This window comes from Meleagris gallopavo, chromosome 3 (genome assembly GCF_000146605.3).
Source record: "Meleagris gallopavo isolate NT-WF06-2002-E0010 breed Aviagen turkey brand Nicholas breeding stock chromosome 3, Turkey_5.1, whole genome shotgun sequence".
NCBI classification, from domain to species: domain Eukaryota; kingdom Metazoa; phylum Chordata; class Aves; order Galliformes; family Phasianidae; genus Meleagris; species Meleagris gallopavo.
In genome coordinates, this window is record NC_015013.2 from 56,346,788 (window position 1) to 56,367,548 (window position 20,761).

Consider the following 20,761-nt stretch of genomic DNA (forward strand, 5'->3'; position numbering starts at 1 on the left):
AAAAAAGCACACACACACACAAAAAAAAACAACCCTAGAGCCTACCAGGAACAATCTGTATTCATTCTTAAACAGATGAAAGCAAACTTCGTGTAGTAACCAGCCTCCATATAGGACCATGCCATTCTAATAATAAACTCTAATCAAAAGCAAATCCTGTATATGTACAAGTAAACACAAACACATATCCAAAGCACATCTGTGAGATCCTACACTAATACAATTAACAATTAATTTATATCCACAAGTAGCTATTTTAATTTGTCTCAAGAGTAAAACAAGACACTCAAACCTCTTAACATGTGAGGTAAGCGTGTGAGACAAATTAATGGTACATCTTCTCCAGTATTCTGTCTCTAGAAATAGCCAAAATAGGTAATGAATGTGTGATATCTCCTACCAGCACTCCTCTGACTTCCAGCTACCTTGATGCCAAGAGCTTCCTGAACCATTACATGATTTCTGTTAATTTAGCAACTTTTAGTATGTTGTCCTTCCAAGCAATAGTTCAGTCTTTGTCTCCCCTTAGAAACCATATCCATTTTTAATATCCACTGCACTGATGTTAAACAGAGAGATATCATCTCACATGTCTCTCCACTACCAATTTTATGGAGATCCTCTTATTTTCAAAGGCTTGGAAGTTGTCTTCTCTCTTAGCTTGGTATGTTCTTGTTCTAAAAGGTAGTGGCCAGTCCTCTTCCTTCCTCTGCAGGTATCTGATTTTGCTAATTTTCATGACGTTGTCCTCAAGTCATTGCTTTCCCAAACCACAAACCCAGTTTCCAGAAGAATTCTTCCTTTGATAGCAACCCCATGCATCTCATCATCCCTATTATCCTTCTCTGAGCCTCTCTCAGTTCTAATAAATTCTGAGATGAGGGTAGCAAAAGTGGACACAGCATTCAGGATACGATTGAACCATGGATTTCATAGAATTACAGAATCATTAAGGTTGGAAAAAGCCCACACGATCACCCAGTCCAACCATCCACCTGTTACCAATAGCTCTCACTAATTTATACACTCTCATAATGACATTCTCCCTTTTACTCTCTCTTTCTTAATATCTCCTATCATTCGAATTGTGCTTTGGTGATCAATGAGTCAATGATTCAGAATCATCCCCAAGTCTTACACCTCTGTGGTAATGCTGAGATCAAACTCATGTATCTGCTCCTCATTTATCTATATTGAATTTCATCTCTCATTTTGTTTCAGTCTTCAGAACTTTCAATCTCCTTCTACTGTTCTTCACAGATGCTTCCCTTCTTCACAGCAAACAGGCTAATCCACTCGCTCATCCCTTACTTATATCATTTGTGAATGTAAAGAACAGCACAGACCTCTGTGGAACGTAACTGAGAAACACCTTTAATAGAGAATCTTCTTTTCACTTCTACCCTTTGATCTCACCTTCTAATCTATCATTCATCTGTGCAAAGACCTATGGGCATTCCCTCTTGAAAACATCACTCTGACTCTTCCAGGATAATCACAGTCACCAGGTGACCATCAATTCTATGCTTAATTACAGCTTTTACCAAAATTAACTGATGGAAATCTCACATTTGCCTGCTGCAGGTCTGCCTGGACCACCTCCAAAACCGTGTTCTACATACTTACATTCCAGAACTTTTTTCTAAACCTGCATACTTCAGGATGTGCAATTTCAACATCACAATTAAGCTGCAGAACACAACTAGATAAGATAGAAAGTTAAAAGCTTTACTCCTTGAGACAGTCATCTACCTTGAAACATAACACACGATATTTTTAACAATTTCAGTAATCTGTTATGTAAAAAAGTTACTGGTGCTTGGTCTGCAAGGTGGAATTCACAAGGATATTGGTGAACTGAAAATAAACTCCACTCATGTTTATTACTGTACAACATAATCTTGGGCAGTTCAGCCAGAGAGGGATAGTCAGCACTGGAACAGCACAGAAAAATAGCAGCTACTACTCACACTACTTTGTACTGTGCCCATCATTTAAGCTGAAAATGTAAAACTCATGGAAGAGTTCAGTAATTTCACCTGAAGGTCTGCTTGGCAGACAGCACAAAGGAGCTGGCCCCGCTGGAGATATTAACAGGGTGCTAGAAGGCAAGGGCAGGTTTTAAATAGCAAAGTCTATAAAAAAAATCATGGAAAGAAAACATAGGACTTCAATAATCCAATCATTGATTCATCCCTCAGGCTTGGAGAAATCCTCTACTGTGGCATAATTTTTGCCTGGTGGGAAGGAGAAAAAAGGCAATACCCATCTCTCCAACACAAGCTCAAATAAGAGGGGCAAAGCTGTGGGAGAAAGTGTGTGAAAAATCTTGGTGCCACATAAACGATAAAGTGGCTGCAATAGCTCAAGACCTATGATGATGGTTAGGAAATTTACACTTTGGACAAATAGACAAAATGACAAACATAAATAAAGTAACTGAGAGGAAAAGTGGTCTTCCTAGTGCTTATGTCACATCTTGAATTCACGTGTTAACTATGCAGCAGTCCAAAGAACACTGAAGCCCTGTCCTGAACAACATTGCCCGGGGCTGAAAACTGTGAGAAGGTTTAGCATTGTCAGTTTTCTTTGTTAGCGTTTTTTTTCCTGCTGTTTTGTTTTTTAAATATAACCTTAGATGTATTATTTATTGGTGCTATTTCAATTAAAACCTTGATCATGTATGCCCTGACTCCTCTGCTTCTTTTATCCCAGCCCCAAAGAAAGATGAAAACTAAGAAACAGTGTGCAATTTCCAAGCTGCAGCAAATCCTCCAAGATACCTTACAGTCGAGGAACCACTGCTCTATCTGAAAAGAAAATAACTTCATAGATTACTGTAACTTTACATTAAATGAAGCGTCACTTACATTTAGTCAAGATGGCCTTGCTATTACTGCTATAGCTCTGATGTTGGATGATCGTATCACAAAACCTTATGAGATAAAACACAAAAGCCTTCAGGAAGAGTAACTGAAGATGCAAAATACTTAGGGTAAAAATAACATGTTCTGAGATATACGATGAGTTCTGCTGCTTTATGTCTCAAGCGATACTCAATTGTCATGTGCATGTGAGTGATTTAAGACAACACAGAACAAGGGAAAATCTGAAGCAACAAAGCAGATCTCTCTCCAAATTGCTCAGTTGCCTACAGCAACCTGCCATCAGTGAGCCTTTCAGAACCTGTCCAGCTCAGGCACTGAAGGTAAGTTTGATTTGGTTCCTCCATACCAGCTTCATCTAAGCAATAACACTAGCATATACACAACCAGCTTACTCTGCTTATGCAGAATTCAATGTTTGCCTGCTGTTTTGTTAAGGGAGAATCCTTGTTAATAAGAGAAGGATGTAGCTCTGCATTTATTCCTGTTTCCTATTCAGTGCACTGAGCAGCACATTTAGTTTGTCATGCTGCATATTTTGGGGGCACATGTGAATTGATAAGAATTCTGAGATTTGATGTCAGATTAGTAAATAATTAAAAAAAAGCATAACTTAGACCCAGATCACTGAACGCAGTGAGAGGAAATGAAGCCAAGCAGGTTAGTACCCAGGGTAGTCGCTTGGACAGTGATTTTTAGAATGAAGTGGTTGGCAGCAGCTACAAATTTCAAGTAACAAAGGCAGAAGTTCCCCAAGACCATATAAAGTCTACCCTGGAGCTGCACCAACAGCAAACTAATCTGGGAGCTCCTATCAGCCTGATGAAATGCCATCAGCACATAGCCTTTACCATTAATCATTAGATAATTGGCTCATTACTGGCAGGGCAGCCAAGCCAGTAAGGCTCCCAGCAGCACAAGGAGGTTGTTCCATGTCATGTCAATGCACAGCAGGTCACGTACAGGGACAGGGTTCCTCATTGGCATAGAAGCAGGTGGTGAGACACATACCTGTTGCCCTGCTCTGCCTCCACCTCTCAAAACACACAGGCTTAAGACAAGCACATTCCTTCACATTCTGCCAGACATGGCTGATCACAGTAAGCATTCACCAGTATCAATACTGAGTGGTCTACGATGAAAGATGTGTCACGTTTGTTCTCCACAGTCTAAGATACCAGTGCAGAGTTTTGTTTTTTTTGTTGTTTTTTTTCTTTAAGCAACACAGTTTAGACACTGCCTCCCTGATTTCCAAACCTACATTAAGTGATGGGAGAAAAACATATGCAAGACTTTGCCTTGAACAGCTGCAGTCTGCCAACAGGGCAGGCTTCCAGAAAGGTGGAAGGAAGATGGTGACAAAAAGGATGGAATAAAAACAGTCTCATGACTGTATGGTATGCAGCAATATTTCATGCACATTATGGGAAAAAAATCCTGGAGGGCAGATGGAAACATGGAGATGCTTTCGTGAGCCCCAGAGAGTGCATTCCTTTAATGTGCTCCAACGAGACGCTTGAGCTCCTTTCCTGCTGTGGGAAAGTAGCTGTAGATTAGAGAAAAATTTGCAATCAAAAAGGTTTTAGTTTAATTTTATTTTTAAAATGTGAAGGGATACGTTTTACATTGGTCATGTATTCAGTTCATGTTTCAGACAGGTACTCAGAAAAGGGATTTATTTACTGATATAGATGATGCTGCTTTTTCAAAGAAAAAAAAAAAAGACCTTAAAAACAAAGTAGGTACTGCAAGGAGTGTTCCTCTAGATGACACACACAAGATTCCAAATGCTGTCAGAAAATACTTCTAATTAAACCAGCTAACAAAGTGGTCTTAATATGGAACATCTCTATGTATTGCTGAGTGTTGGAGGTAGAGGTGAAGCACATGACCAGTGTTGTGTTATAACTGTTTATGTTTAGCACCTTTGTATTGCCCGTTTCTTGTCCCCTTCCAGAATTGCACAATCCATTTCAATCTTCTTGGGAGTTCTGCAGGAGACCCTCCTTTCACCACTCTGCCTTTGCAATCTCCTGCTGAGCTGACAATTTCAAGGTTCAGATCCACCTTTCATTTATCTTCCGAAATCTGACGGCTATCTTTTAGCTAATAATTCCCCTCTTCATACGGGCTGCAGCTTTTTATGTGCTAAGAGAAATCAGAAAAAAAATAAAAGAAGTTACTACACACCCCACTCATTACAAACTGCTTTAATAATGCTAACTAGCTTCCTCCCTCAACCACATTCAAGTTCTTTTCCCCCAGCATTTCTTTTCACCATGTTCTGTTCAAAACTGTAAGATGCTTTCCAAATTGCTTCCACATACTATATGTGCTGCTATAGGTTTTTCTGGGACATACATGATGGAGTAAGCTGGTCACTACTGTTTCCAAACTCAAAGTCATCAGACTGCTGGATAGGCATTTGAAAACAAAGGGTTTTGGTTGTATTAAAACAAACAAGAAAAAAAAATAGCGGGCATTACATTTGTAATTGCACACATGAGCAACTAGCTGTCCTTATGCTGAAGGATACTACTCCCTTGGAGATGAAAGGGCTTCATTTCTACAGACATAGGTAAGCTGAGATAACACACTATAAGGCTGCCTATTAAAAAGCTTCATCCAGGACTATTAGGTGTGCATATCCTAGAAGGAAGGGGGTAAGAAAAAAAAAAGGAGAAAAGAAAAAAAAAGGAACTCCTTTACCTTGCAACATTTGTATTAAACCTCCCTTCCACACATTCATTGTGGCTCCTACAAGTTACTGTAAAGCACGCTGCAAAATTAAGACATATCTGTACTAGTAGTTACATATACACAAGTCCACTACACTAAATAAAGTTTTAGGAAAGCAAAGCAGTTTGAAATTCCTTGAGTGCTCCGCCCTCAGCAGAGATTGAGCACGCTAACGAAGTTCAGCGACAGCACGGCTTTATATTTGAGGCTGCATTCAGATTTATAAACACTCTGAGCATGACTAAGGTCTGGAGCAGGGGGGCAGCATAACCAAAGCTGGGGAAGGCTGCGATTAGCGAGGAGGAAACAAGAGGAGATCAGATCAGCTGAGAGAGGAGGCAGAAAAGTGCAGCACACGTCTGGGACCTGGCACAGCAAAGAAATGAGCTGCTTTAAACACGGATTTAAGAGGGGGATGCTCTTTCTGTTGATAGAAGGGGCAAGAGAAAGAAAACGACACAGTGTGAAAAATGCATAAGCATCAAAAAGTGTGATCAAGAACTCTTCTATTTGTGATGTCTGGTACCAAAGAGAGAACGCTAATAAATCCCATGTCAACAGTGCAGATTTGTCACAGATGACACTGAGAAGTACCGAGGTGAGGGGTGCAGCCAGGAGGGGGAAACACAGAGTCACACGTAACATTATCCATCCACTGCATCTGTGCCTCCCCCAAACATCCCTCCAGTCTCTGAACCCTCTCTCCTTCCACCCAGGCGAGGAGCTGAGATGCCAGGGAGCACGAAGGAGAGCCATGCCAAGGCTCTAGCTCAGTGGGGAAGTATTTGCTCCTTGCTGTATGTAGCTCTGAACCCTCCCCACAGCATCCCGGCTCCCCTACGCAAACAGAGAGAGAGCCATGAGCTCCTGAGATCAGCATCAAGACAAGGGTCACCTCTCCAGTCCTTCTAGAGCTCTCTAGGCTTCCCAAACAGGGCAGGAAACTATGGGATGAGCTGCAGAGACTTGGGCAGCAAAGAGAACTTCATTATGGGGTGGGTCTGTTACACAGAGGGTAGGGAGCAAAGGTAACAAGGGGAAGGAGAAGAAGGAGGTACAAGGAAACCGACAGTAAAGTTTCCAAGTAGTACTTCAGCAAACCAGGGCTGGTAATCAGGCAAGGTGAGCTGAGTGAGAGCTGCATGGAATTTACTGTGATTCACATAAAATAATTTGAGATGGGAAAGGAGTACCAATAGTAAAGCTGTTCAGGTGAGAGGGAAAGAGAAGCAAAGACATGTAGGAATCACAGCTGGAGCACAGAAAATTGGAGGGGGCCAGTGAGCGAGGGCACGTATGTGTGGGTGAGGAACCCACGGCTAATAAATAAAGACATGCCTGACCTGCATTTGAGAACTGCCGAGTGCAACTGCAAATGGAAGGCCGCTACCTGAGCCAGAGCTCTCCACTCCAGAAAAAGTAGTTCAAACCCTACTGTGAAATTATTGTGCAATTGGGCATGCAGTACTTACTGGATCGGCTTCCTCCTCCAGCCTCTGCAGGATCCTGTGGTTGTTTCTTGGGTATTGCTCGCATCTGATGAGTCAGTGCTTCCAGCAAGCCCAGGCCAGGCTGGACAGTATGGCATAGGTGAGGCTACTGACCTTTACTGCTGGGCTTTTACCTGGCTGCCTCAGGCCTCTGCTGTGGCACTGTGCACCATCCGGGAAAAAAATAAATACGTCACTCCTGGATTTGGTGGCAATGTCACGGGCAGAACCCCAGCCCAAAGAATTTCTGAGGGCACTGAGCAAGAATCTCATTATGTTTCCTTGTCATTTGACAGATCCATTACAGCCTTTTTTGTTGATTCATCCCCGAGGCCAGCTCCAGGTGTGCCCTCTGGCTTTCATTTCTGTGGGCACTGGCCTGTATCTGTACGTCCCATAATAATTTTCATCTGAGTAGTGTCAGACATGAACAAACCAGAGGCCACACAATTCCAGAGACAATGCAGACCCTTCGAAACTAATAGATCACCACAACCAACCTCTTCATAATCTTTATCATAAGTGCCAACACATATAGAGCATTTACCACTAATCAGGATGGTCCTGGAGTAAAGAAGGACACGGGTAGGGAGCCAGGTGGGAAGCAATACATTACAGAGAACAAACTAGCATATTATAAGGCAGTAACTCAAAGACACCTTAGAGAGGAATCTAACTCACTGCAATGTGCATTTACTGCACTTACTGCAGCAAGTAGCCCTTTTCTGACACAACTTGCAGAATTCAGTTCAGCACGGACACACGATGCCTTGAGAGGAACTAACACGTTCAAAGTAGCAGCCTACTGTAGACAAAACCATAGTAAATAGGGTGTCTAGACTGCTGATCACAAAAGCTTTCTCACTACCTCTGTTATAAGGTTTACAAAAGGGACAATTCTACCCATTATTTGCTTGAGTGAATCCTATGTTTCTGTACTTAGAAAAGCCTAACAGAAGTAAAAGAAATGCAGTAATTTTTTCATGCAACTTTCTGCTTGTTAGGGTAAATCTTTATTTCAACATACAGAAGGTAAAAGCAGATCATTCCTCATCCTCTAAGAGCATGCTCTAACAGATAGCAGAAATGCGTTTAGGCAGCTGTTTTTAAGCATTTCTTCCCAAAGCACTGAGATGCCCAAAGAACAAGTAAAGTAGACGCACATTTCAAATCAGGTAAATCCTAGTACCGTCTCCCTCATACTTCTCTGTAACTTCTAGCAAAAGGGGCCCATATGTGCTGCCTAACAGCTAGTGCATTTTTACTAGCTTCCAACCCTTGCTTAAATAAAGAAACAAAACCACTTAAATAAATCCACTCCACCTCTCTGTTAAGGATCCCCTCCCCATGGAGCCTGACCTGACAATCCCACTGGGCTCCTGCAGATTCTCCAGCACAGTGCTACCATCATTCTGCAGAGATTTCACCTCTCTAACAGAAAAACCTAGGAACCTCTCCAGCTCCAAGCTGCCTTTAGGTCACCCTGCACTATGAAACAACTGTTTTGACTTTTCTCTTAGATATCCAGGCTACTCTTTATTTACAAAGGCCTGGATGTTGAGATCGCACCACTACAAACAAAAACCGTATTTATTTACACATACATTAGTGATTTACAAGAAAATGTAATAAGCAGTTCACAAATGAATATGAATTTGAAAACATCTGAGCCACTCGCGCTTCAGCTGCTGATATTTCAGCAATCTGTATTAACTTCAGTGTTGCATCAAATGCTGTAAGAGAATGACAGATTACTAATGCCAAGTCAGTCATTTTCAGTAATAGTTCTCATGGAATTTTTCCCTTCTAAATAATCAAAACAATTGGTCATTGCACCTTATAAGGAAAAGCGCCATACCAAACAATTTCATAAAATACAACTGCTTTAACTTCACAGTACCCTCCAGCGCGTCTGCAGCACCTGAATTTCGGGACTACACTTAAATAGTAAAACAAAAGCAACAACAAATAAATAAACAGCAGCAACAACAACAGACCAAGACCACGAGTGAGTACTATTAAAATAATTAGCAGTAGACTAACTTGGTGACACAGTTTCAGCTGTTCTTACAACAGTGAGAGATACTCAATAACACCACAGCATAGCAAATTTCAAACTAATAAGCACAAGCACTTTGTTTTTAAGAGCAATTAGCCTGTGAGATGCAGTGCCAGTAGGTGGCATACAATTATGCAGACAACACTCATCTCTAATACGATCATCCAGAATTGTATCGTGATTTTAAGAGGGCTTCAGAAAAAATAATAGCAGCCCTCTTTTTCCAGAATAGAATCCAAAACAGCAGAGAGTTAAAAGAGGATTTTATCCTCCCTGTCTTACAATTATGCCACCCCTTGAAGTGTCTGATAGAAGTTAATACCAAGATAAACAGTACAGTAGTCAGGATTCCTGTTGCGTAAGATCTAGAGAGGATAACACCGTTGTGAACTCCTTGCAGCCTCCCACTGCTCCAGAACGTCTCTTGAAACATGCAGTTGAGCTTGCCTCAAGTATAGCAAAGTATATGTTCTAAGACCTCGGGCGCTGGGATACCTGCCAAGTCACAACAAATATGTACACACAATCTAATCTACTTAAATTTTGAGTGGAAACTCTGTGCCCTTTAGATATATCCCTCAAGGCTACGAATAGCTTACTTGTTGGACAGGATGAAGTTTCCCTATGTAAGTAATAACCAAGCCTGTCTGGCATACAATCACGTCTCCCAGCTCCTTCCAAAATCAAAGACTGGGAAGGGAGGAGGGATAGGGATGAAGGTGAGAAGATCAGGAGATAGGCGCAAAATAGTGTAAGGAAGGGAAAGCAAATTATAGGTGGATAAGGAACAATTATAAGGAAACAATCTCTTCCGTACCCTTTATTTGGCAGATGACAAGTTGGTTAAAAAAATGAAACAAAACAAACAGTGAATAACGTGAAGAGGAAATGGGAGCCTAAAAAGCAAAGTGAAGTGAGGCAGAGGCAAGGAAGCAAAGCTAAAATGCAAGGCAATGCTCGCTGTCCGACAGATCTGAACACAGAGTGGGCTATTCACAGTCTTGATATGGTCATCTTTTCTTAGGAAAAGTGTCCAGAAAGCAAGCCAATGGAATCCTCAGGTGCCCATGCTGGCTTCTGCAGCTCAAAATAAAATTAACAAAAGAATAATCCAAATAGTTTAGCATACAGATGGATGCAAATGAGCAGAGTCATATAATGACAGCACAACACAGAAGTTAAATAACTGTGTTGCTTTCTGAAATGAGCTAATACTACTGTTTTTCTTTAAAAGCAGGTGACCATTGCGTTTGAAATTTCATACAGCACTTGTTTCTATGACCTATGAACCTTCTGCTAAGAAAAGCTAAACAGCTAGATAAATTTTAATAAGGGATCTTTGCATTTGGATGCTCAAAGAAAATATTCAGTGGAAACCTCATTTCCTACCACAGACCAATCTCTTATAATATAATAACTATTAATCCTTTAAAAAGCTCTATCTAATTGCACACAACAGTAGGGAGACTTATCTGAAGTACAGCCGGTGTAATTTACACTACTTGCTTTAGTAGGATTTACTCTACTCTTAACAGATAACATTACAACTACAAATTTCACAGTGCTCTGCATACACAAATCTGAATACCAGAGGACTTGTGCCCGTGCCACCACTGTTTGTGTCCACACAAACCTGCAGTCCTTCAGGAAAAAGGAACGCTGCGCTTGCGAGCATGGAGTGTGGACTCCTGACAGCGAGCGCTGGGTAATCCAGTCTGACAGCACGGCACCCGCCCAAGCTTTCCGTCATCAGCAACACATGAGAAAGTAACACACAGAGACTTGGCTGTAGAAATTAAATTTCTTTTCCGCCTCCTATCAGATCGTAGAAATCTGCAGAAGTTAATGAAAGGTATGCATCCCTTTCTCCTGCAGAGAGAGCTGGAAGCTCATCTTACTAAACCACGCGTGCTACATGTTATCGACCACACACAAGAAGCTTATTTCTGACCCCTGGTGATGAAAATCTTCCTCCTTCATCCCAAGCACATGGCTCTCCTTGCCTGGCCAGGCTGCGACGGGTGCTGGGGGACAACATCTGCTGGCAGGATGAATACAAAGTGGCCAGAAAGGGCTATAGGAAGGAGCAGGTAAGGAACAGCTCACTGCTGACAGAAACAGGCAGAAGGATTTGATGACTTAAGCACATCCCTTTTTGAAATGCTTTCCTTATCAAAGCAAGGAAGTGCTTTCAGAGGAATCTGCATCCCGAATGGGAGCTGAGAACACCAGAGGTTTGTATTTCAGCCTCCTCATTACATCAGCTGTCGCAAAAACTTTGGGGTTTGTATCCAAGAGGCTGAACTTGTAAAGACGAGAGCTGCTACTTCCCTTGAATTGCAAGGCCATAGGAGCCAGCACTGTGAACCTCACTTTTTCTTTTTTTCAATTGAAAACAAGACACTGAAGAATCACTCAGATAGAGATAATTGCTGGCAGTTAACCTCAAGTCCTGATTCCTCACCAGATTTGATATCTGGCTTGGCAAACAGCCTCAGCAGTTACCTTCCCCTCTCTGGACTCAGTCTCCTAAGCCAAGCAGCCAAGCAGCAGAATTAGGTGACTGCACGGAAACGAGCACCTTGCTCCCTGGGGCAGCTGTGGGCAGAGGACATGTTGCCCAGTGCATGCTGCAGGTCAGCCATGGGCTTGAGACCACAAGCCAGCAGCACTGAGCCCAGGGGACCTCCAGCAGCCCTAAGACAAGGCTAACAGCTTCTGTGCTGCTTCCAAAGCAATAGCCAACAAATGTCTGTACAGCTGTCCCGCTGAGTGGAACAGGCTGACAGATCTCTGCAATTTCGAACAGGCCTGCACACCAAAACAGATCAATGGTGCTCCCTCCTACCTCCCTTCCCTTCTCAAAGTGGTGCTTGTCTGACCACTCAGAGTACTGGGACAGAGAGTTAAGGCAGTCCAATGAATTGCAGAAAAAAACATTTCATTTCCATACAGATTTGGCCTTTGGAGGGGGCTTACTGCCAGTATGAGGGAAGAGACGCGAACAGCCTCTCAGGTAAAGGATTCCATCTCTGACTGGGATTCCTGCAGCTCTTGCTGTGGATCACCACGAAACTGCACCTACAGATTCTGTGCAGCAGCTCAACATCAGGAACAACAGAAGTTTTAGTACCTGCCAAATGAGCAGTTTTGGCACCATCCCCACCCCACAGGCATGAAGGCCGTGACCCCTGGGCAGCAGATGGAGCACAGAGGGCTGATAGGGCACCACGACCAAGTGAGGTGCCTGGCCTCAGCAAGGATGACAAGTGGCACTAAGTGGCTAAATCCCTGACACTGCAGGCGTCTCCCTGAATGAACTTTGCTAGAACTAAGCTTGCCAAACATCCACAGCCATTACTAACACCAAGGAGAAGCAACAGCAACTGTTTCAAATTGCTACTCCCACTACAGAGAAAACAAGAGAGAAACTTACAGTCCTCCGCTCCAGAGGTTATGCCAACCTCAGAGACGGGCACAGGGCCTTCTGAAAGATGAATTAAGTGAAAGTATCTAGCATACCAACAGAGCACTGTCTCCAATATTTCAGGACTATCATCTGATTTAACTGGAAGCAACACTGCCACGTGATAAGATGGGAGAGTCTCAGAACAGCATTAAATCCAAAAAGTTTCTGTCTCATTTCAGCACTGAGGAAAGGTGGAAAAAAGTTATCTGGCCACACTGTATCTGATGATAGCACAGCTTCTTTCTTGGATCACATTTTGGAAGAAAGAATGAAAACATGAAGGTAAAGAGAAAAAAAAACAATAAAATATAACATGATTTTTAAAAGCTGAAACCATGTCAAACATCCAACTTTCCTTCAACATGACAAAATATTCTTTATAGAAAGGAAGCACAACAGCTCAAGTCCAACTCAGTCAGATATCTGATATACCACCACCTGAGAAGCAGTTTGCTGAGCTGAGAGGAGAAGGGCTAGTTCCAGAATTGCAAAGCAGGAAAGCAGAAGATCAAGAGGAGATGAAAACAGTTTTCTTTCTGAAAGGTAGAAGGATGTTATTCATGGAATTCTGCCAAGACTGCTTGTCTGTCTTTCCTGATTCAACATTTTCCTTTATATTTCTTGTTACAACTTTATATGAGCACTACCAAAACTTGTGTAAAATACAAACCTAAGAGGTACTACAAGTATTGTGCAGTCTGAAACAATTCACAAGAAAAGCTGTGCCAAATCTTAAGGACAGCTGCGACAGAAATGGGATGAAAAGTAACAGCAAAGGACAGAGTATCACACTTAGAGGCTAGTGATTCATTACTTGGAAGTAGCAGAGATGCAAAACATCTGTGTATGACCATCATACAAGCAGCTACTAAAAGTCACTAAAGAGAGCTGTTGGAGAAGAAAAAAAACTACTATTATGCATAAAAGCATCTCTACTTCCAGGGAAGAAAGAGACAGACAGATACCATTGCAGTGGACAATCAAATTCTTGCTAGAAACACTGTATAAATTTGGTAATACATATTCACAAAAATCTGTTTGGGATAGCACAACAAAATATCTGACCAAAACAAAATCACAACATGTCTTAATAATTAAACCAAGGACAATGACCACTTACGTGTCAAAAGATGATGTAACTAGTGGATCTACACAGGGTCACAGCCAGCCAGCCATGACTCGTAGGACAGTTTCCCTTGAGCTCTCAGCACAGCACAATCGTGGTCCCAGCATTCAGACTCAGAGCCCACCTAGCATCAGCCAACAACAGCCTATCAGGAAGGGCAAGTGCAGAGTATCTGGGGAAAGTATTACTGTTTGGGATTTAGGGATTTCCTGATTTGGAAGGACTTAATAGCCCTCAAAGCACTTGTCCACTACGTTAGGAGTTCCTTTTTGTGCCCATGTAAACTTCTTTACTCTCAAAATCTCATGACAAGGATTTCTACAGCTTCATTTCATCTTTTATTAACAATTTCTTTCTTTTAGCTAGTTCTGAACCAACCTCCCATTATTTCTCTTAATTCTCAATAACTTTGCTCATCCTTTATCAACACTGGGGATGCCCCACCTCTGGAGGCGTTCAAGGCCACGCCAGATGGGGCTCTGGGCAGCCTGATCTGTTGGGAGGCCACCCTGCCCATGGCAGGGGGTTGAAACCTGAGGGGCTTTAAGGTCCCTTTCAACCTAAGCCATTTTAGGCTTCTGTGTCACTCATTACACCTTTATGATTCCCTGTCTTTGATATGGGACCTGTGCTGCATTCTCTCTGTTGTAGTCTCTTACTAGGTTGAAGAATCTAAGGCCTAAGAACATAGGCCTTCTTTGTGTGGAAGCTTTTTCACTACTATGTTCGTATTTACCACCTTCTGCATTTTCTCCCTTTCACACATACCTCTTGTTTGGTATTCAAGACAAATACACCACCGGTTGCCACCTGTTTTATTCCACTCTTAATAATTCCCAGCATTCACTGAAATAGTTCTGAAGGGTAAGCTTAAGGCCTAAATTAAGCAAACTAGCAGAAGCTTAAGCTAACAATGAGTGTCTGGGAGGACAAGAAAACCAAGCTCCACAAAGCAAGTGGAATCAGTAAACACAGGTAAGAGAGATGCAACTGAAATGGCACACAGGCATATCTGCACTGAAGATAGAGAATGGCTAGAGAATGACAGGGGAATCTGAACAGGCTGGTAGGTAGTGCCTTTTCCAAGGAAAGAGCTGGAGGCATGAAGTGAAATCACCAGTACACGGGCTCAAGAAGGAAGCATACATGTTCAGTTTTTGCTGTGGAACTTCTTCTGCAGAGTGTTTAGACACTTAAGGTGCTGAAGAGGTCACAGGAGAATGTTCATGGAAAAGTCTAGTAAATATAAAAACACTATGTCTGGCTCAGGAAGCCTGTGATCAGTGAATTGTTGGCAACTAATATACATGGGAAGAGCTATCACGACATGTCTCCTGCCAAGCCTGTCCCTCACATTTGGTTTTACCACTGTCAGATGCAGGGCCTTGATATGCAAACAAGTATAATCGTCTTCACTAAACAACATCTGATAGCCATTTTATCACATTGTATTTTTCATCTTGGGCCTTAATTGGGATGGTAAGATCTGAGATATGGTCATCTATCAAGTCCTTATTTGAAGCAAGACAATTCAGTTAATTCACACAAGAACTGACTGCTGTCAGTAGGTACAAATGCTGACTCAAATCCAACATGTTTCACTATTGCAGAATTCATAGTATCACATTTCACTATGCTGCCAAACACATGCCATTATAAGACAGACTTCTCTATATAACACAACAGACGACTTTGCCAAACTACCATTGTTTGGGTTGAAATTTTACAAGTTAGTGTCTACTTCAGTATTTTTTTTTTTTCATTCAAAACCGTAGAGCCATTTAAAAAAAGTAAGGAAAAGAAGTTTTTCCTTCATCAAAAAGTTCTGGCAGACTTCTCCCACTTACCCTTTTCCTACAGTTTTGAACCCATGTCCTTTGGGATAGAGACGTGAAATTAGACAGAAATAGTGGTCTAGCTGTCGTTCCTGTGAACTCTACCCAAATTTGGCCAGTTTCTTCATTACTTTTTCCACAACCCCTTTAGTCATTCAGAAACCAATCCTTTTGAGTCAGATAATTGAACACTATCCTACAGAGCTCAGAATCTACTAGAGATCTCTGTCATTTAAACTGAACACTACACAAGGAATCACTAATTTTCCAGGTCCCTGCCATGTGTGTCCAAGGGCTGATTTGCAGAAATACCTAATGTCTGCAGTTGCAGTGGAAGGCAGTGAAAGACACATTCTCAAGAGATGATTAAAACGATTAAGACTAAGATTAAGATAAAACTAGCCCAAGTCATCTCAAAACGGGCTATCTTGAAAAATGCCACAAAACTTGATCCTTATTAAATAACCCTTAGAAAAGTGACAGAAGCCATTTATTATATTTTCACTCTGGATTTTACACTGGGCATGCATCGCAAGCTGACTCGTTTTGACATTCAGCTGCCCACCGTACAAGTCTACAAGTCTAGTCCACACCCATGGTCTAGGCTGGGCATCACAGGAGCCAGATTCGCAAGGGTGCAGACTGAGGCTTGCAGGCAGGATTTCTGAAAGCATCCAGAGCCTGAGGCAAAACATCAAATGCGCTAGAGAGCATACCAGAACACTGTATAAATATGTTCCATTGTCAAGATCCATGTATAAGTTTCCAGCCAGCCAACTGGCTTGTGAACTCCCATCTGTGCGATCCATACAGCTCCGAGAACTAGCATCCCACTGGTATGTGACTTCACATATAGGGCCTGAAACGCAGCGGAGCCCAGGAGTGCACATGGCAGTATATCTTTGCTTTGTGCAAATGGGGGACAGCCAATTTTACTATTTGATTTAAAAATCCTACTGTCAGCTAAATTGACAGACAAATTTAAACAGTATACATATATACACAACTGTGAGTGCTTTAACTGTTTCTTTCCCTTCCACTCTTCTCTGAGCCTGACAGGGGAGGGAGAGATTCCTGCTGTGTTTTTCTTTTCAGCCTCTAGTACACTGAATCCTAAAAATGGATGCTATATATTTTTTTTAAACACATGAACAAAGCAACAGAACTCCTAAAGCCTCCTTCAATTCTATTTATTCTAACACGGTCATCAGCACTTAGAAACAAACATTCTTCCTGTCCACAGTTCTCCTGTGAAAGACCACAGTATCTATAGTTACTGGAGAAGAGTGTTTCAGCTATCTGAGCTCCTCTTCTTCCCATGCTTTACTTTTGAGCTTGCCCCAGAAGGCTTCCTTATTCAGAGGATATCAGAGCCATAATTTCACTCTTTTTGAAAGCAGTGACAGAGATTCTCTTCATCACTAGAAAGTCCATCACCGAGATCACACCTGAAACCAAAGAGCTGGAGTCACTTGTGATCAATTTAAATCTCCCAGCCAACCTGCCAGGCCTGCGCTGGTGCAACGAAAGGTGTGAGACTGCAACTCCAGCCCTAAGAAATGCTGAGCACAGGCTGAGAGAAAAAAAAGAAGAAGAAAAAAAACATTACCAACTTCCCCCAGACCATTTTTTTTCTCTTTAGTTGTAGGTCTTCCTGTCAAAGGAAAGCATACTGGGTAGGTGGCACACACCACCGCAGTAACACTGCAAAATTCTCACCACAGGACAGAAATAGCATCAGGAACAGCACCTCCACTTCCTTCAGAGCATCCACGATTTACTCACAGCCCCAAGAATCCAACACCACAATGATTCTGCTCTTAAGCATGGAGTGGCAGGAAGGCGTGAGGGGAGAAGGACAATATCAACAAGATGCTTTCCTACTCCCACATTCCTTGAAATATGCCTTTTTACAGAAGGTGATCTAACACAGATATGAGACACTTTTGACTGATTTTGCTCCTTGGCCATTTAAAAATAAAATTTATGAAGAACATATTGTATTTCTAGCTAGAAGTAGCTTAAGAGAATTCCTCCTTCTGAGAGGGCACTTCCTTCTGTTTCAGTGGGGCAGCAAAAATTTGTCTCATGCAAATTTTGTGCACCTATGTGTAAGAAGCAAACAACCCAGGTCTTGTTCAGGCAAATATCCTCTCAGGACAGCTGTTTACATGATTCTTCCAGTGATGCAAAAGGTGTTCTAAGCAAACATAGCATGCTGCAGGACAGGGAAGCAGCCCTGTGCAATCTGCGTGCTGCAGCAGTTCTTTGGCACGAAAGAGGTCAGAGCTCAGGGGACTGGCACTGTAGGCAGCACTGGACAGCAGAGCTCAGAACCTGAAACTCTGCTGGAAGATGGACGTTTCTGGTGGCTCACCTCAAGAAAAGCACACACAAGAATCCATGAACACATACAAGTAGCTACTGCTTTTCAGAGGACTGATGTATTCTGCAGGTATATCCTCAGCCACAGTCTGCTTGCATGATATCTGTAAGTTCCTTACAGACAGACAGGTACCCCTCTGTTTGCTCATGCTCCAGTGTCACAGAGCACCATCCAACTAAGCAATAAAGAAACAAGAACACACACTTTTCTTTTGCAACTGATGAGTAATGTGTGACTAAAAAATGATGACAGCATTTTGGTAGAGGAAAATAGTACATGAAAAAAATACTAACCAAAGATTTAGAGGAGGGTGCATCAAAACCAATTAAAAAACAAAAAAACAACCAACCAACCAAACAAAAAAGAATGCCTAAATCAAAGATTTCAAAACACTAAGAGACTTCATTACAAAGAAAAATCAACACATGCAAAGACAAAAAAACCAGATCAACAAGGTGTTGTACACTGTTATTAAAAGGATGGTTCACCTTGGGAAGGTAGCTGTCTGATGCACTGACAACTTCAGGCAATTTTATATGATGCTCTACATTTTTATTAGAGATACAAATCAAAACTGTTGTTGAGGAACAGTCACATGAACTTGCAATGAACATGAAAGAGAGTAACAAATAAGAAACCAGTTGTTTCTAAGCAGGAAAAGGGAAAACAGAAAATCCAAAGCAAACCAAAGAAACAATCATTTGGTAGTTTTTAGAGGCAGCAGGATGCAGTGATGATAGCTAGGAACACACGTCTGGTACTCTTTTACTATAATGAATTGATCAAGGGCTTGACCTCTTGTCCACCTGGTCTTTTCAAACACAGAAATTCCTCTTTGGTAAATAAATTCTCAGCTGTAAGACATAATAATGGCCTGAATGTTGATGCTAAAAATGGTGCTAGGGAGCTTCACATTCACGTCTTCTTGATTTCTGTATCAATTTACTTGATTGCAACCATCAAGTGCACGTCCTTCGGTCCTCAAGACTGAAAGGAGTTCTTGGGAGGTTTAGTCCTACAGTGGTATTTGACAGGGCAACAGTTTTGAGTTTACAGCCATAAATAATATATTAAAGGCCTATGTGTAACTGTAAATATGTATCTATAAAAGACAAAGCATTCAGAAATGTTTTGTAACTTTCTTGCAAAAAGCAAGCATTTGAGTTTAAAAAAAAAAAGAAAGAATTTGATCAGGGAAACCTGAAAAAAAAATAAAAATAAAAAGAACACATATTCCACTAATCCATATTGGCATGCCAGGAAAACTTAAAGACAATTTGGAACAAACTTCACAAATTCTTACAATTAGGAAATACATGAGGAATAACATCATGAATAAGTCTTCAAATTAGCAAGTGACCAAGAAGTACACGCTTTGCCAATTTCAGTTCAAATCAAAATACTTCAAGATACAAGCATATTTTTAGTACTTTTACAAATAAAGGATTTCTTTGGAATAAGATTCTTCACTCGCTAACATTTTCATTTTTTCCTGCAGTGTCAGGAACAGCCATTCCAAGATGACTTTTACATATCTGCAAACTTAAAGGGACAATAGATATGTAATGACGTATGAAGTTGACGTTAGGAAAAAAAAAAAAAAAAAAGAAACAAAAAGTCTTTTAAACAGAAACCTTGAGAAATTTTTCTTCTCTCTAAAGACCATCTGAAACGACCACTGAGGTAACCTTATGACACATTTATTTACTATTCCTTATGCCCGTTATTCAGTTGTTGGCAGCAACGCAATTTCATTTAGCAATAGCTTGGACCCCCCCCTAAGGGAATGTGTACATAGTAGCTCTCTAATCTTGCAGCCCAGCTGCTAAGACAGTCACATGAGTCACTTGCTGCCTTTAGAGCAACACACACCACTTGCTGAATTTAGAGACATTCTCCGTTTCTGGCCGTATGCATGAACAGAGTAATATCTATCCTAATCACACACAAGAATATCTAGGTGGTGGCAGGGTTTTGTTTGTTTGTTTTCATTTAAACTGGTGACCCAAAGAATGTTTTTCACTAGTACAGTTAACAACCCAGATCCACAAAGTGATTTACGTCCTGTTTTGCAGCCATTCGATTTAGGCTAACTCCAGGAATCAGCTCAAAGGTAGGTAACTGCATCTAACTGTTCTGCAACAATACAGCCCTAGAGGAGTAAGAACTATCTGCCAGGACAACTAAGTATACAGCTCTGGAACAAAACAATTCACGATGATTCCTTCCTTATCAGGTTTTCAAACTGCGGCTGTTTGGAACGTCATCTTTTCAACAGTCTACTTAAAAACTTTACATAAAGACTGGCATAGTTCCTTCTGTACAGCACCACAAAAGTCCTTGTTGAAAGCATTACAATCATCAACAAACTATACACACTCTATAGGAAGTATTTTCACACACGAACAGTAGACAGACTTACAGCAATCCAGTTTCTTAGTTCTTTGGGCTGTCACTGCATACTCGGTGTAGGCCCTACGATGTCTCATTTACCCTATACCACATGCTACCTTCTTTCCCATATTCTCCCTGTCTCACCTTATTCGTCCTGTCTCGCATATAATATTATCTCCTTGTCTCACTGCTCTTTGCAATGGCTGTACAACACAGAGCACTGTACTATGGCTACTTGTGTAACAACAACTAAAACAACAACCACAGAGCCATACTTTAAGTTACAGAGCTAATCCCATCAGAAATGAGGAATCTTTTACATTACATAACATTACATACTTCTCCAGCTTAAAAATATATTGGCCCAAACTGCAGAAG

General features: G+C 41.5%; 1 protein-coding gene across 5 annotated transcripts in view; it reads right to left on the reverse strand.

Annotated features, from left to right (window-relative positions):
- The window catches only part of PLAG1 (PLAG1 zinc finger), a 36,999-nt gene extending 17,882 nt beyond the window's left edge, over window positions 1-19,117 (reverse strand). For 2 of the 5 annotated variants that reach the window (XR_004159258.1, XM_010708949.3), the window contains exons 1-2: window positions 7,097-19,116; window positions 4,811-5,033 (exon numbers count right to left, since the gene is read on the reverse strand). The gene's annotated coding sequence lies outside the window, so the exon portion shown is untranslated. Of the gene's footprint in view, window positions 1-2,870; window positions 2,936-4,810; window positions 5,034-5,594; window positions 5,665-7,096 lie in introns of all 5 variants that reach the window. The other 3 variants (XM_019614040.2, XM_010708950.3, XM_010708951.3) reach the window with 3 other exon arrangements.
- Window positions 19,118-20,761: the final 1,644 nt, after the last annotated feature.